The sequence below is a fragment of the Capra hircus genome, chromosome 9, assembly GCF_001704415.2.
Source record: "Capra hircus breed San Clemente chromosome 9, ASM170441v1, whole genome shotgun sequence".
NCBI classification, from domain to species: domain Eukaryota; kingdom Metazoa; phylum Chordata; class Mammalia; order Artiodactyla; family Bovidae; genus Capra; species Capra hircus.
In genome coordinates, this window is record NC_030816.1 from 19,717,010 (window position 1) to 19,730,614 (window position 13,605).

The 13,605-nt window shown below is 40.9% G+C and overlaps 1 non-coding gene across 1 annotated transcript; it reads left to right on the forward strand.

Annotated features, from left to right (window-relative positions):
• Window positions 12,377–12,449, forward strand: TRNAV-CAC. The gene has a single exon. It is a non-coding gene; the product is annotated as a tRNA-Val (tRNA).

Sequence of the window (13,605 nt, forward strand, 5' to 3'; positions counted from 1 at the left end):
TACATGGAGAGTACAGAGTCTCAGCCTCAGGTTTTAGACAAATCCAGCCTGATAACGGGTGCTCCACCATCCCTTCTTGGTTGAAATGTTGTTTGCAGGGGTATTGTCCTTTGTTACTTGTGATCTGTCCTAGTTGTTTGCTCTAGTGATGTAGGGTGCAGTTATTCTAGACCTGGGTCTTACACTAATAAGAAGTGCTATCACTACACAAAAGTTCCTTCCTTCCTAAACTATTTCAGTAGTATATTTACTTCACTAAGTCCCTGCCCCTTAAAATATATCCTGCATATCTGCTTCTGAATCGTCAAAATGGCAGTCTTAATCAGGCTCTCAAAAACCTTCAGTGATTCTCATTGTCTAAGGAAATCCTTGACATTTAAGCTTTTTTTTTTTTTTCTTCATCCCATTTTTTAAGTTTTTCTATTTCCCTAATCTGGTCAAAATATATTGGTCACATACATTGATCAATGTGGACATTCAGCTCTGCTAAAAAAAAAAAAGACCAGTCAATGCTTCTTTCTCATATAAAATGAATTTCCTCCCATTTATACTCTTCAAAGTTCATTTCAGATGGCATTTTGTCTAACCATATTTTCCTTATTGTTCTATGCCTCATAGTGTTTTAATACCTGGTACACATTCAATAAACATGGTTTTCATTGGAAATAAGAGTTGTGTTCTAAGATATTTGCCTTGAGTAATTCTTCAATATTTCTGTTATAGAAATAAAGAGAACCATTCTTCATTGGAGCACTGTCAGTCTTTTATTATTCTTCCATAACTGTTTGAATATTAATAAAGTAAATGAACTTGCTAAAATTAATGAAGTTATTCCTTCAGCATTGGAGTGGCTAAACAGTAATAGATAATCAGTTCAGATCAGTCCCTCAGTCATGTCCGACTCTTTGTGACTCAGCACGCCAGGCCTCCCTGTCCATCACCAACTCCTGGAGTTCACTCAGACTCACGTCCATTGAGTCAGTGATGCCATCCAGCCATCTCATCCTCTGTCGTCCCCTTCTCCTCCTGCCCCCAATCCCTCCCAGCATCAGAGTCTTTTCCAATGAGTCAGCTCTTCACATGAGGTGGCCAAAGTACTGGAGTTTCAGCTTCAGTATCATTCCTTCCAAAGAAATCCCAGGGCTGATCTCCTTCAGAATGGACTGGTTGGATCTCTTTGCAGTCCAAGGGACTCTCAAGAGTCTTCTCCAACACCACAGTTCAAAAGCATCAATTCTTCGATGCTCAGATTTCTTCACAGTCCAACTTTCACATCCATACATGACCACAGGAAAAACCATAGCCTTGACTATACAGACCTTTGTTGGCAAAGTAATGTCTCTGCTTTTGAATATGCTATTTAGGTTGGTCATAACTTTTCTTTCAAGGAGTAAACATCTTTTAATTTCATGGCTGCAATCACCATCTGCAGTGATTTTGGAGCCCCCAAAAATAAAGTCTAACACTGTTTCCACCTTTTCCCCATCTATTTCCCCAGAAGTGATGGGACCAGATGCCATGATCTTCATTTTCTGAATGTTGAGCTTTAAGCCAACTTTTTCACTCTCCTCTTTCACTTTCATCAAGAAGCTTTTTAGTTCCTCTTCACTTTCTGCCATAAGGGTGGTGTCATCTGTGTATTTGAGGCTATTGATATTTCTCCCAGCAATCTTGATTCCAGCTTGTGTTTCTTCCAGTTCAGCGTTTCTCATGATGTACTCTGCATATAAGTTAAATAAGCAGGGTGACAATATATAACCCTGATATACTGCTTTTCCTATTTGGAACCAATCTGTTGTTCCATGTCCAGTTCTAACTGTTGCTTCCTGACCTGCATACAGTTTTCTCAAGAGGCAGGTCAGGCGGTCTGGTATTCCCATCTCTTTCAGAATTTTCCAGTTTCTTGTGATCCACACAGTCAAAGGCTTTGGCATAGTCAAGAAAGCAGAAATAGATGTTTTTCTGGAACTCTCCTGCTTTTTCCATGATCCAGCGGATGTTGGCAATTTGATCTCTGGTTCCTCTGCCTTTTCTAAAACCAGCTTGAACATCTGGAAGTTCACAGTTCACATATTGCTGAAGCCTGGCTTGGAGAATTTTGAGCATCACTTTACTAGCATGTGAGATGAGTGCAATGGTGCAGTAGTTTGAGCATTCTTTGGCATTGCCTTTCTTTGGGATTGGGATGAAAACTGACCTTTTCCAGTCCTGTGGCCACTGCTGAGTTTTCCAAACTTGCTGGCATATTGAGTGCAGCACTTTCAGAGCATCATCTTTCAGGATTTGAAACAGCTCCACTGGAATTCCATCACCTCCACTAGCTTTGTTCATAGTGATGCTTTCTAAGGCCCACTTGTCTTCACATTCCAGGATGTCTGGCTCTAGATGAGTGATCACACCATCGTGATTATCTTTGTCATGAAGACTTTTTTGTACAGTTCTTCTGTGTATTCTTGCCACTTCTTAATATTGTCTGCTTCTGTTAGGTCCATACCATTTCTGTCCTTTATCGAGCCCATCTTTGCATGAAATGTTCCCTTGGTATCTCTAATTTTCTTGAAGAGATCTCTAGTCTTTCCCATTCTGTTGTTTTCCTCTATATAAAGGTTATTATCAAATAGAGTATTGACAGATTTCTTATAACAAACTATTGATAGCAGTTGAATAATTTTAATTCACAGATTTCCTATTTTTATTCGAGTAGCAAGGTAAACGAAAGAGGAGAGTGAAAAAGTTGGCTTAAAGCTCAACATTAAGAAAACGAAGATCAAGGCAGCCGGTCCCATCACTTCATGGGAAATAGTGGAAATAGTGGGAAATAGATGGGGAAACAGTGGAAACAGTGTCAGACTTTATTTTGGGGGGCTCCAAAATCACTGCAGATGGTGACTGCAGCCCTGAAATTAAAAGACGCTTACTCCTTGGAAGAAAAGTTATGACCAACCTAGATAGCATATTCAAAAGCAGAGACATTACTTTGCCAACTAAGGTCCGTCTAGTCAAGGCTATGGTTTTTCCAGTGGTCATGTATGGATGTGAGTTGGACTGTGAAGAAGGCTGAGTGCCGAAGAATTGATGCTTTTGAACTGTGGTGTTGGAGAAGACTCTTGAGAATCCCTTGGACTGCAAAGAGATCCAACCAGTCCATTCTGAAGGAGATCAGCCCTGGGATTTCTTTGGAAGGAATGATGCTGAAGCTGAAACTCCAGTACTTTGGCCACCTCATGCGAAGAGTTGACTCATTGGAAAAGACTCTGATGCTGGGAGGGATTAGGGGCAGGAGGAGAAGGGGACGACAGAGGATGAGATGGCTGGATGGCATCACTGACTCAATGGATGTGAGTCTGAGTGAACTCCGGGAGAAGGTGATGGACAAGGAGGCCTGGTGTGCTGCGATTCACGGGGTCGCAAAGAGTCGGACACGGCTGAGTGACTGAACTGAACTGAACTGAACTGAGCAAGGTAAACCATGTGACTAGTATCTAAGAATTCTAATATGTTAAACACTTAGAGCCCTTGTTAATTCTACTAATCTCGAATCTCTGGATAGTTTTATGTGAGTATTTTTAAGAGTAGAGTCAGATTAGTTAATTTAAGATCCAGTGGAAGATGTATGAAAAGTGTGCTTGAAAAGATATGTGTTTTAAAACTTTTTTACCTAGATTAGAATCTCTAATTTCTTAATGTATGTAAAGTGGGGTAATCATCTTGTTCATAACCTTTGTGTAGCATTTAAATCTATGATGAAAAACAAATTCTATTTGTGTCTTTGAATAACTTGACCTCAATAGTTCTAAGTCTTTTTGGCAAGTGGCAAGTAGTATACAGAGCAATAACCAAAAATATATATACAAAAGTAAGAACCACTCTAATGGTAGAAAGTGAAGAGGAATTAAAGAGCCTGTTGATGAGGGTGAAAGAGAAGAGTGAAAAACCTGGCTTAACACTCAACATTCAAAAAACAAAGATCATGGCATCCAGTCCCATCACTTCACGGCAAACAGAAGGGGAAAAAGTGGAAGCAGTGACGGATTTTATTTTCTTAGTCTTCAAAATCAATGAATATGGTGTTTATAGTCACAAAATTAAAAGATGCTTGCTTCTTGGAAGAAAAGCTATGATAAACCTATACAGTATATTAGAAAGCAGAGACATCACTTTGCCAACAATGGTCCATATAGTCAAAGCTATGGTTTTTCCAGTAGTCATGTATGGATGTGAGAGTTGGACCATAAAGAAGTCTAAGCACCAAAAAACTGATGCTTTCAAATTGTGATACTTGAGAAGACTCTTGAGAGTTTCTTGGGCTGCAAGAGATCAAACCAGTCAATCCTAAAGGAAATCAGTCCTGAATATTCACTGAAAGGACTGATGTTGAAGCTGAAGCTCTAATACTTTGGCCACCTGATGCAAAGAGCCAAGTTATTGGAAAAAGGCCCTGATGCTGGGAAAGACTGAAGGCAAAAGGAGAGGGGAACAGCAGAGGATGGGATGGTTAGACAGGATCACTGACTCAGTGGATACGTATATGAGCAAAGTCTGGGAGGTAGTGAAGGACAGAGGAGTCTGGTGTGCTGCAGTCCGTGGGGTTGCAAAGAGTCAGACATGACTTAGCAACTGAACAACAACAACCAAAAGGTCAGAGCTAGGAAATGTTCCTAGAATACATATTATAGTGGAGAATGAAGAGTGGTGGAATCGAATGCCGACTGTGTTGAGGAACCACAGGATTGGTGAGCTTGGAGGAATGGGGAGAGTTTTTAATCTGGGTTTTGAGTTCAGAATGCAAGTGATAGTAACTTTTATTTGCAAAAAGTGTGGCAAAATGTGTAAGGATTTATGAATCAGTGCTAATATTTGCCCATCAATGAATCTGGGGCAGAAGCAGGAAAAAAGAATGAATCTGGAGAAGAAAGAAGGGAATAGCATCACTCTATGGTACTCAGGAAGGTCCCAATACTGATAGGAGGAATGCTTGCTTCTATTTCATGTGAATGAAGCAATGTATGGGGGATTGCTTATTCCAAAACATCTGTCAGTATTTCACAACTAGTGATTCACACTTTTGAACAGCTAGTATAATTCACATTTTACTCAGCTTGAATTTCTCTTTTAATAGATTTTGGTTTTAGAGAAACTTTCGGTTTACAGAAAAGCTGCACAGAAAATATACCCTTTCTCATTCCAGTTCTGCACACAATTTTTCCTGCTATTAACATCTTGCATTAGTGTGATACATTCTTTGTAAGTGATGAGCCAATACTGATCTATTACTTTTACTAAAGTCTGTAGTTTATAATGGGGCTTCTCTGTTGGCTCAGTAGTAAAGAATACGCCTGCAATACAGGAGACCTGGGTTCCGTCCTTGAGTCAGGAAGATCCCCTGGAGCAGGAAATGACAATCTACTCCAGTATTCTTGCTTAGGAAATTCCATGGGGGAATTTCAGAGGGGCCTGGAGGGCTACAGTACATGGGGTCAAAAGAGAGTTGGGCACAACTTGGCGACAACAACATAGTTTGTAATAGGGTTTGCATCTCTGAACAGTTCTCTGGGTTTTGGCAAATATGTAGTGTCAGCAATCCACCCCTGCAGTATTAAACAATCTGACCACCCTAAAAATCTTCTGTGCTCCATTTATTTATTCCTCCCTGTTGCTGAACTCTTCTCAACCACTGTTCTTTTCACTGTCTCCACAGTATTGCCTTTTCCAAAATGTCATATAGTTGTGATTATATTGTATATAGCCTTTTCTGATAACAGTGCGCATGTAAGATTTATCCGTATGCCTTGATAGCTTATTTCTATGGCTTAAAAGCTTATTTCTTCATATCACTGAATATTCCATTGTATGGATATATCACGGTTTATCCATTCATTCATTGAAGGATACGTGATTGTTTCCAGGTTTTTGGCAATTATGAATATAAAGATTCTATAAGCTTTTGTGTGCAGGTTTTCGTGTGGACATATTTTCAACTTTTGTTGAATAAATATCTAGAAGTACAATTGCCAGGTTATATGGTATATTTAGCCTATAAAACACTGCCAAGCTGTCCTCCAAAATGACTTGTCATTTTGCTTTCTCATCAGCAATGATTGAGCCTTCCAACTGCATTTGGTGTTATCACTGTTTAGGACTTTAAATTCTAATGAGCGGCATCTCATTATTGTTTTAATTTGCATTTCCCTGGTACTATACAATGTTGAGCATATTTTCATACTCTTATTTACCATTTCTGTCTTCTTTGGTGAAATGTCTGTTTGAATCTGTTGCCCATTTTAAAGATTGAGTTGTTTGGTTTCTTACTGTTGAATTTTAGGAGTTCTCTGTACATTTTGGACAGAAGTCCTTTATCAAATGTGTATGGGCTATGGTTTATATTTCCAGTCTATGGCTTATATTTGATTCTCTGAAAGTGTCTTTCTCAAGATGGAACTTTTAATTTTTAACAAAGTTCAACTTTTAAATTTTTTCTCTGATGGATTATGTTTTTGATGGGGTACCTAAAAAGTCATCACCCAACCGCAAGGTCACATAGATTTTTCTCCTCTGTTATCTTCTAGGAGTTTTGTAGTTTTCATGTTACACTTAGATCTTGACCCATTTTACGTTAATTTTTGTGAGAGCTCTAAGGTCTGTATCTAGATTCACATTTTGCATGTGCATATTCTGTTGTTTCGGAGAAGGTGATGGCGCCCACTCCAGCGCTCTTGCCTGGAAAATGCCGCAGATGGAGGAGCCTGGTAGGCTGCAGTCCGTGGGGTGGCTAAGAGTTGGACACGTCTGAGCGACTTCACTTTCACTTTTCACTTTCATGCATTGGAGAAGGAAATGGCAATCCACTCCGGTGTTCTTGCCTGGAGAATCCCAGGGACGGGGGAGCCTGGTGGGCTGCCGTCTATGGGGTCACACAGAGTCGGACACGACTGAAGCGACTTAGCAGCAGTAGCAGCATCCTGTTGTTTAGCACCATTTTCTGAAAAAGACTATCCTTTCTCCATTTATTGCCTTTGCTCTTTGTCAAAGATCGGTTCGGTTCAGTTCATTTCAGTTGCTCAGTCGTGTCCAACTCTTTGCGAACCCATGGATCACAGCACACCGGGCCTCCCTGTCCATCACCAACTCCCAGACTTCACTCAGACTCACATCCATCGAGTCAGTGATGCCATCCAGCCACCTCATCCTCGGTCGTCCCCTTCTCCTCCTGCCCCTAATCCCTCCCAGCATCAGAGTCTTTTCCAATGAGTCAACTCTTCGCATGAGGTGGCCAAAGTAGTGGAGTTTCAGCTTTAGCATCATTCCTTCCAAAGAACACCCAGGACTGATCTCCTTTAGAATGGACTGGTTGGATCTCCTTGCAGTCCAAGGGACTTTCAAGAGTCTTCTCCAACACCACAGTTCAAAAGCATCAATTCTTCGGCACTCAGCTTTCTTCACAGTCCAACTCTCACATCCATACATGACCACTGGAAAAACCATAGCCTTGACTAGATGGACCTTAGTTGGCAAAGTAATGTCTCTGCTTTTCAATATGCTATCTAGGTTAGTCATAACTTTCCTTCCAAGGAGTAAGCGTCTTTTAATTTCAGGGCTGAAGTCACCATCTGCAGTGATTTTGGAGCCCCCCCAAAAAAAGTCTGCCACTGTTTCCACTGGTTCCCCATTTATTTGCCATGAAGTGATGTCAAAGATCAGTTGACTGTAAACTCAGGGGTTGCAATTCACTTAAAGCTCCAAAAAAATAAATAAAATAAAATAAAATAAAATAAAGCTCCTCTTGGGAAAGGTAAGATTATGAATATTTTAATGTGAAAGAGTTATTCAAAATCTTCTCCTGACAGCAGGTTATTAAATGCACTGTTTTTCCACAGTTTCCTCACTTTTTATGACTTCTGCCTGGAAAGTTTTCTAGACCATCTCTGCTCCAGAACTAAGGAAAAACTGGGATATAGCCATAGCAAATATGAATTCATTTGGCTTGCTTGACCAGGTTAGAGAGTACTGACTGTTGAGGTAGTCAAAATGAGTTAGCAGAAATTTACAACTAAAATATAGCAAAGGCATACTCTAATTTCTTCTCAACTTTGTCCAGGGCCTGAGTATGTGGGGATGAGGAAAGCAAAAATGTTAGTTGCTCAATCATGTCTGACTCTTTCTGGCCCCCATGGACTATAGCCTACCAGGCTCCTCTAGTCCATGGAATTCTCTAGGCAAGAATACTGGAGTGGGTTGCCATTCCCTTTTCCAGGGGATCTTTGGGACCCAGGGATCAAATCCAGATCTACTGCATTGCAGGTAGGTCTCCTGCATTACAGTCCGAGTCACCAGGGAAGCCTCCGGGGATGAGGGGTTACCTGAAATTAGAACTTTAGTCTTGTAGAACTTTAGTCTTCATCCTCTAGGTAAAGAACTGGGCAGCTCACATCCCTGTCCAGTGATTTACTTACAATGTAAATTGTCAGATTGTTTGAATATAGTAGCCATTGCATTGTCATTAAGCTGTTAGTTATTTTTAGAATAATGTTGCTGTCAATCTTAGCTTTGATGTATGTGATAATTCACAAAGCAAACCGAATGAATTCACATTTCCTATGGCTATATCCATGTTTTTCCTTAGGTCAGGAGAAGAGCTGTTCTAGAAAGCTTTCCAGACAGAAGTCCTAAAAAATGAGGATTACTGTGGAAAAACAGTGCATTTAATAACCTTGAACTATCAGTCCATATATGTAGTGATTAATACTTTCATATAAGAGCCCTATTCCAGGAGTATGTAACAGGAATATATAATTCACTTAAATTTAACCTAATAAAGCAGAGACATTACTTTGCCAACAAAGGTCCATCTAGTCAAGGCTATGGTTTTTCCTGTGGTCATGTATGGATGTGAGAGTTGGACTGTGAAGAAAACTGAGCGCCAAAGAATTGATGCTTTTGAACTGTGATGTTGGAGAAGACTCTTGAGAGTCCCTTGGACTGCAAGGAGATCCAACCAGTCCGTTCTGAAGGAGATCAGCCCTGGGATTTCTTTGGAAGGAATGATGCTGAATCTGAAACTCCAGTACTTTGGCCACCTCATGTAAAGAGTTGACTCATTAGAAAAGACTCTGATGCTGGGAGGGATTGGGGGCAGGAGGAGAAGGGGATGACAGAGGATGAGATGGCTGGATGGCATCACGGACTCCATGGACATGAGTTTGAGTGAAGTCTGGGAGTTGGTGATGGACAGGGAGGCCTGGCGTGCTGCAATTCATGGGGTTTCAAAGAGTCGGACACAACTGAGCAACTGAACCGAACTGAACTGAACTGAATGGCTAGATTTAATTTTCAGTAAAAATTGAAGACTTCAGTCTGAAAGTGGTGGCATGTTTTGTTCCATAAATCTATAAAGGGTAATTTTTTTTAAGTAATATGACTCATGAATATGAAGTGAACATGTGTCAAAGATTTTATTTAACTCATTAATTAAATGCGGGAACTGGAAAAGCTGTTATAGCTAATTCAAAAGATAATCCAAAGAACAAACACATTTATAAATCAGGAATACTGAAATGAATTTCCAAGTGGTTTCAAAATGCCTTTCCTTCATGGGGAAAGGAAGTCAACTAAACCTCCACTAGTGAGAATTTATTTCGTATGGATAAATAAGAACTGTCAGTTAGCAATTATTCTACCTCATTATCAGTTTTCTACAACTTATAAGAGTTGTAAAATAGCTTCAAGGCAATGATAGGCTTAAATCAGATAACCTAGAAGACTGTGCTCTGAACAATGCATAATTTTCGATTGAAGACATTCAGTAACCAGTTTTGCCTTCTGAAAATTTCCTCACAAATTTTTTTGTGCTTCTATTCTTTAGATCGTAGGGCATTTGTATGACTTCAAAGATTGTTGAGGCTTGTGGGTATAGATGGTGTTTATAAACTCTTCTTGAATCCAATCCAGACGTGTGATGTTTCTCACCAGGCTACCCTAGGCAAAGCAACAAAGCACTGAAACAAACAAGGACAGATCTGTGAAACACAGCCACAAGTATATTCTGTTTAAATATGCTTATTTATTATAAATAAATCGTTACTTCACTTGGCTTTCACTCTCTGGTTTTTGGAAGCACACCTTTATTTTTCTCTCATTACTGAATAGATAGTTTTGTAGCTTATGACCCATGTGTTTCAGCTTATTTATCTGCTGCTGCTGCTGCTGCTAAGTTGCTTCAGTCATGTCCGACTCTGTGTGACCCCAGAGATGGCAGCCCATCAGGCTCCACCGTTCCTGGGATTCTCAAGGCAAGAGCACTGGAGTGGGTTGCCATTTCCTTCTCCAATGCATAAAAGTGAAAGTGAAGTCACTCAGTCATGTCCGACTCTTCGCGACCCCATGGACTGCAGCCTACAAGGCTTCTCCATCCAAGGGATTTGCCAGGCAAGAGTACTGGTTATATATCTGATACATAGGCAATAGTTGTATGCAGATTGCCTTATCTCTACACTTTGAGGAGACAATACGTTCTACCATTAATGTATTAACTAGTATTTGTTATTTCCTCTGGATTCAGTCTTTATACAGATTTAGATGTTTAGGAAGGCTCTTTCTAAAGAATGCCACAGAAAGAGGTCAGCAATAATTTTGTGTGAATTTTCCCCTTTCAGTTTCCCAGAGTCCCAGAGACCATGGTCAACAAGAAGGAGATTGAGGTTGGGGATGGGAGATGGATGTAAATCATGATACTTTAGAGGGAACTTGCTGAAGGGAACATGTAAAGACAGATTTGAAGAAGAGCTCTTTGTAATTATATTCCTTCATATATTAAGAATGTTGTCAACAGCTGGTTTAGAAATCATACAAGATATATTAGTGGATTTCAACCTCATGAGGGGTAATCTTTATCCCTGAATGACCCCATCTAGTGAAAAAGTTTATTTTTAAAATAAATTAAAAAATCTCCTGTCAGCTGTGTGCTAATCCAAGACATAAGAAATCTTCTTTTATATTTAGAGGGCAGAGTAAAAAAGTTAAGTTTCTTATATAATATTCATATCTTTCCAGGTCTAATAGACATGGAAATGTCTAGTTTTGAGGCTGGAAACTGAAATATAATTTGTTATGAATTCTAAATTTAAATCATATATTTGTAGGAATAGATTATTAAATATTGTTTTCTTTCAATTAAAAAAGAGAAATCCTCTTTTTACCTTGATACTTCTTCATATTAAGAACATTAGGAGAAGCAAATAGAGTGAAAGGAGGTAAAGCTTCTATACTAGGTTGACTAGTGTTAGTCACTCAGTTGTGTCTGACTCTTTGTGACCCTGGGGACTATAACACATGAGGCTCCTCTGTCCATGGAATTCTCCAAGCAAGAACACTGGAGTGTGTAGCCATCCCCTTCTCCACAGGATCTTCCCAACCCAGGGATGGAACCTGGGTCTCCTGCATTGCAGGCAGATTCTTTTACCGTCTGAGCCACCAGGGAAGCCCCACTAGATTGACTAGTTGACTAGGTTGACTAGTTGCCTAGGTTGACTATTTGACTAGGTTGACTAGTGTTCCCCCAAATTGATGTCCACCTGGAATTTCAGATTTTGTTTCAGAAGTCCACCCTCCAGAAGTATGGTCTTGCAGATATAATTAGTTAAAATTAGATCATATTAGATTAGGAAGGGCCCTACTCCAGTGATTAGTGTCCCTATAAGGAGAAAGATCTGAAATGCCGAGAGGGAAGAATACTGTGTAAAACAGGAATAGAGATTGGAGTGGGGCATCTCCAGGCCAAGGAGGACCACGGGCTGCTGATGACCACCAGAGGCAAGGAAGAGGCGAGGAAGGATTCTTCCCTAAAGTTTTGAGAGCACAGTCCTGTTCACACCTTGGCTTTGAACTTCTAGCCTCCAGTGTTACCAAACCAGTTTCCTTGGCCCAACAGGTAGCAAGCCAAACACCAAGATGTCAATGTTTGCAGCAGAGAGTTTATTCATGAGGCAGCCAACTGAGGAGATAGGAGAGCAATCTCAGACCCACCTCCTGGAAGATGGGGGACTTGGGACATTGATGGGCGAGGAGTATAGGATGGTTAGAGGTGGAGAGGAAAGTGACTCTAGGGGGGAAAAGGTGACATAACCATCTTCCTGCACAGGCACAACTGAACTACATGCTTCCTCATGGTACACGTGCAAATCTGGGGTAAGTTAGCGTAAAATGTGGGGAAATTTGGGGCTTTGACATCTATTGGCAAGCAAGTCTATACTGTGCAGACGCAGGTCAGCCCTGTTTGTTCTATCTAGTTTCAACCAGTTTTGTTGTGTTACAGGCAGACAGGTTTTAAAAAATAAACTGTTCCCTTATCTGCTGTTCTGTAAAGACAAACCATATGGGCCTTGTTTCTGTAGTGTAGTGGTTATCATGTTCGCCTCACATGCCAGAGGTCCCTGGTTCAAAACTGGGTGGAAACAGGCTTTCAGAAGCCTCAGGGTCTCTGTTAGTCACTAATTTCTATTAACACTATGGGGCATGGTTTCAGGTGTTTGTTTTTTTTTTTTAACTCTATGGAGCACTGTTTCATAAGAATTGTAAGCGAACACATTCTGCTGTTTTCAGCTACCCATGGTAGCCTCGGAAACTAATCCAGCCCCTTTAAGCAAATTGGAGGTGAGGAATGACTTGCCTTCTTTGTCCCCAGCAAACCTCCTTCTCACTCTTGCTTATGTATTTGTTGATGGGCTTTTCATTCCAGTGCTCTAAATGGCACCTGGGAAAGCATGTTTCAGAGGATGAAAGACTCTGAGATCCTATCAGACGCTGCAGCACCTAGTCTGGGAAGGCTTTCGGGGCAAGTGGAAACTTCCAAATAGCTTTGGAAGAACTAAGGCCACTTCTCTCCAGAGTAAAGGCTTTCAAACAAACAAGAACTGCCACTCCTCTCCTACCTCCAAACAAGTCCCTCAGCTCAGAGTGTCCCTGACACTGGGACACATCTGGATGTTTGCTCATTTGTCACGTCCTTTGTCATCACTTCCTGCGCCACCCATGGGTCTCGTGAGTACTTCTCCCAGGAAGCAGGTCCTTGAGACTTGCAGCTGTGATGCACAGTGCAGAGGGCACACAGCTAAAACTTGCCGCTAGAACTTTATTCAGAATCTTCTCAACAAACATCCAGGCTCCTAATCTTTCTGTAGAACTTGGCTGAGGCAATATTGCCTCCTCATCTTGCCTGGTAAAAATAAGAACAAATAAATTCATTTCACCAGCATAGGGTACAAATATGGCTATGTTTTCCCTATTAATGGTTAAATTTTAGCAGAGTGTAGCTCATACGCCTTCTGAGGAGTATTTAGCTGTACTTCCTTTTGAGTTCTCCTCTCCCTGTGGATTGGTCTAGAAATGTGGGGGTAATCCAATTCACAGCCAGTGAGTTCTGCCTTTGTCACAAGGAGACACTGGTGGTGTGGCCAGTGGGGGCTTGCAGCCACTGCTCTCTCGCGCGCGCCCACCAGTGGCTATCGTCCTGTACTGCAGGTGAAGCCCCCTTGGGGTCTGTGCTGTCCTTTCCTACCAGCCAACTTTGGTCTAAGCCACTCTGGTCCACTCTATGAACTAGAAAATACCTGA